Genomic DNA, 4,629 nt, shown 5'->3' on the forward strand with positions numbered 1-4,629 from the left:
ACTCTGATTGATGCTTGTTTCTACTGGAGGTGCAAAGGCACAATTCAAACACGACAGCCATATGTGCTGGGCCCAAATACAGGAGTTTTAATGTTCGGTGCAAACACATTCCCTGTATCCTGTTACTGGTAACATTTCTGAACTAGCTCCCTAGTCTTTTTGCAAGCAGGCGACAGTTTAATTAATATATCACAATGGACGACCTCCTCAGAAAAGGAAAAAATCAAGCTAACACCTTCAAGGTGCTAATGAGAGCTATCCAAACGTAAATTAGGAGTAAAATATCATACCCCATTTCACAGAAGCATCAAATCAAAAGAATTGGAAGGGACCCTGAGGATCATCTGGTCTGACCCCATACAGAGATCGAACCTGCAACCTTGGCGTGATTGGCACCATGCTCTCCCCAACTAAGCTGGGGATAATTTTTTTGTGCATGTTTTAATCATCGCAACTCATTTTGGGAATTCCGGCTGCAAAATGCAAAGCCTCATTAATCCGTCGTCGCAGCCAAGCCACCTTTTAATAAAGCTAACATTTCCTTGCTTGTTTTAATTTAACTTTATTTTCATTCAAAGAGAGCTAAGCACCCGGGTTCATAATTTTGGGCGTAGCCTTAGCACAGCATGAGCAGGGTGAAAATTTATCTCAGTGCATCAAATGCCAACCTGCAAAACCAGTTCACCTACTGTCCTGCAGTTCCCTTCTCCCTCTGCCACACATGTGATCAATGTTATTCTGCGTCAAAGAGAAGAGTGCAATAGTTTTTCCTTGGTGTGTGATTTATTCAGGTATTCAGCAGCAGCTGGTTTCACTAAGGGCAGGTGAGGTAGTAACCCACATTGAAGCAGCATTATGTGCTATCATAATGCTGTTTCAGCCAGCACTGTAACATGAATATCAGGTATTGTAGTCTTGCTGACTTTACCAGACCTTGCTAAGAGACACACCTATTGAATTAACTCCTTTTAAACAAATGCCAGTCCCTACTGCTGGGGGGGGGGGAGCCTACCCCTTCCATGACTGCCGGTTCCCATGCTATTTCACACGATTTGGGGAATACCTGGTGTTCCAAGTACCGTATTTTTTGCTCCATAAGACATTTTTTTCTTCCTAAAAAAAGTGAGGGGGAATGTCTGTGCGTCTTATGAAGCGAATATGTGGTCCCTGGAGCCGAATTGCCCAGGGGCAAAAAGCAGATCATGCTTTTTTTAATTAAACAAAGCCGCTAATCAGCAAGCGATCAGGGAGGGGGATAAGGGATGCTAGCAATAAAGGAGGCTGCCTGGGAGGGGAGAGGTAAAGACATAAAACTTGCAAAGGGGGGAAACAGGAAGACTAAATCAATGAGGAGAGAAATTAGAAGAAAAGGAGGAGCAAAAAACTGCTCCAGCTAAGGAAAAGACACTGAGGCAAACAAGAGGGAAGGGAGTGTTGAAAGGAAGCAGCTGATCGGTGGGATTGGGAGAGAGATAAGGGATGTTAGCGGAGGCTGCCTGGGAGGGGGGAGGTAAAAGCCCATGGATCCTCAGGATTTTTACATTGGGTCATCCCCAAATTCACCATCAGATCACATAGCATGTCCATGGCTACAGCGTGCACCCCAAAAATCATACATCCACTGTTTCGTTCAGAATATTTTTTCTTGTTTTCATCCTCTAAAAACCAGGTGTGTCTTATGGTCAGGTGTGTCTTATGGAATGAAAAATACGGTATGTGCAGTCACTAGTTGTGATGACAGGCAGGGGTCGGCAAGGTTTTGCCTGGGCTGGATTCGTCCTGCGGAATTCCCTCTGTGGGCCCGATCATGCGCGTGCCCATAATTTCCAGCATCTGCGCAGATGTGATTTCCGGGGCCATGAAAGCGAGTCCAAGCGCAGTACGCAAGCAGGCAACTGGGTTCAGGGACGACTTGTGGGCCGGTCATACAACTTCCACGGGCTGCTTCTGGCCCATGGGCCTTAGGTTGCTGACCCCTGGATAAGCAACAACAAACCTATGGTCACATAAAGCATACTCAATAAACACATGAGACGTACCTACGCAGCTACTGCTATGCCATAAGATCTACTGTCCTATAATAGCACATATGAGCTTTAATTACTGATGAAGCCCAGGACGGCGAAACAAGGCCAATACTCTGGAAATCCTTGTCTCAGACTTGGTGAAAGGATTTTGTGGAACTGTAACAACCTTTCATGTGGATGGTTTGGACTTTATGAACAGACAGGTGGAATGGACACCATTACACGGATGGACCTTATGCATGAACTGATTAGAGAATGATCTGATCCACTGGGTTTTCTGCTTTGTTTGTTTGTTTAACTTTATGAGTTACTTCTGTTGAAATTTACAATTTGATACTATGAATAGTATATCCTATTTAAGAACACAGCTGGTTACATCTCATGTGTTTATTGACCCCTGGCTTAATGGCCACATAGATTTGGCTTGCATTCAAATATCGGTTGAGTCCATGAGATGCACGGACAGGTACTCCCCCCCCCTCTCCAAAGTTAGGAACATCAAATGATTCCCATGGCTGAGTCCCAATGGAAAATGGTAGAGACTTCTGTAAATATCGCTTGCCTTCTCTCAATGCATGCATCTGATACTGCCTGAAACGTCTCAATGTGGTTAAAGCGCTGGCTGCTAATACTGCCATCTTTGTTCCAATTTTGAGAGTCAGTGTTCCCGACTGCTCCTCAAAACCCCATTATCTACCCATAACAGATGTTAAGCTGTCCTAATATCCTGGATCCCCCCTTGGATCTTAATTAACTTTTGGACGGATCCCATATGGCCCCAGGCATCTGATATATCTTCCATTTGCCAATAAGGTCCAGCAGTTTATCCCCTATCACCACTATTTGCCCCAGGAACTCAAAACACCCTTTTCTTAAGAAGTCAGTTGAAAGGTATCTGCCCAACAACAGAGCCTAGGGGAAAAGGTTTTTTGCAATCTTGTTAGCCCAAATCCAAATGAAACGTTGTTGTTGTTTAGTCGTTTAGTCGTGTCTGACTCTTCGTGACCCCATGGACCAAATGAAACATGTCACTGGTTAAATGTGGGTCCACCACTGCTTACCTTTGATGAATTTACTCCCCAACGTACATTTCTGTACCCCACTCTAATTTTCAATAAACAGTACTTTAAATACAGAGGTTATACCTCAATAATTATGACAGAATAGAGTAGGTAATATCTATCCGTTTGTAAACAAAATTCATTTTACGAATCACATTATTCAAGCATGAAGGCCAGGATAAAGACTGCGGTGTTCTCAATTTTTGTTGTTGAAACAGCAGCCTTTCCAATACCACATGTTAAGCATTCAGAGTCAGAAATACCAGCAGAAATGTGCAAGCCATTGAGCTCACTTCAAGTTGATGTTGGGTCACCGGCAATCTGCAATAGGGTCACCTATGGCTGCAGTAACTTTACCCCCTGAAAGCCATGGTTAGCCATGGTTTATTCAACAAACCACAGATCAAAGAAGTGTTGGCTTGTTTCTCCAAATCTTGGTTGGTTTTCTAGCTGCTCATGTATTTGGAGCTTGGTGGATGTCTGGGGTGAAGCGCTCAAACAAACTAGTTAAGGAAGGTTACAGGATTCAGACATAATGCCAAACCATCATTAAAACAAGTCATGGTCCATAAGCTAAGCCAACAATAAACGATGGCTTCACATTAAAAGAGTATAGACCCTATGGTGTTAACATTTGCAGAGGAGCCCCTCTTTGTGGTTCCACTATTCTCAAGTTTGGGGATGGCATTCTGGGGGAAGTTATCTTTGTGGCAGCCGGGAAGAGGATATTCATGGTGAAATTCCCTCTCCAAGAGTCATGCATCTGGTACCTTATCATATGCTGAAGAAAGCACCTCTTTACCCTGGCCTTTGACTCCAGAGTGTGTTATTTTTAGGACCCATTGTATTCTTCTGATTAAAAATCAAGGAAAAACAATTTACAATCTAGTATTTTCATATTGTTGTAAACCACCCTGGGACTTTGAAGTGAAGGGCAGGTAAGAACTTGAACATATTATAATAACAAATTCGTTGGGAGAAAACAAACCATGGTTGCTGGGCTGGGCTCATACATTTAAACAACCTGTGGTTAGGCAAAACCAGCCATAATTTAGACCTGTATGAAAATGAAACCCTCATCTGCCTTAGGTGTTGTCCTGCATCTGTTAGTAAAGTGTTTTCAATGCATTTTCTTAATTTTTTCCCCATAAATTGATTCCATTCTACTCTATACAGTGGTACCTCTGGTTACGTACTTAATTCGTTCTGGAGGTCCGTTCTTAACCTGAAACTGTTCTTAACCTGAAGCACCACTTTAGCTAATGGGGCCTCCTGCTGCCGCCATGCCGCCGAAGCACGATTTCTGTTCTCATCCTGAAGCAAAGTTCTTAACCCGAGGTACTATTTCTGGGTTAGCAGAGTCTGTAACCTGAAGCGTATGTGTCAGGGTTTCTGGGAGAGAGGAGGAGATGACAGAGGAGACGGAGAGCGAGTGGGAGGAGGGGCAGAAGGATGAGGAAGAAGATGACGGAATTCTGAGGGAATCCACGAGTCTGAGCAGCGAGTCAGAGGATTCTCAAAAGGGGGTTACCTTAATCAAG

The sequence above is a fragment of the Podarcis melisellensis genome, assembly GCF_964234715.1.
Source record: "Podarcis melisellensis genome assembly, chromosome: 10".
Classification (NCBI taxonomy): domain Eukaryota; kingdom Metazoa; phylum Chordata; class Lepidosauria; order Squamata; family Lacertidae; genus Podarcis; species Podarcis melisellensis.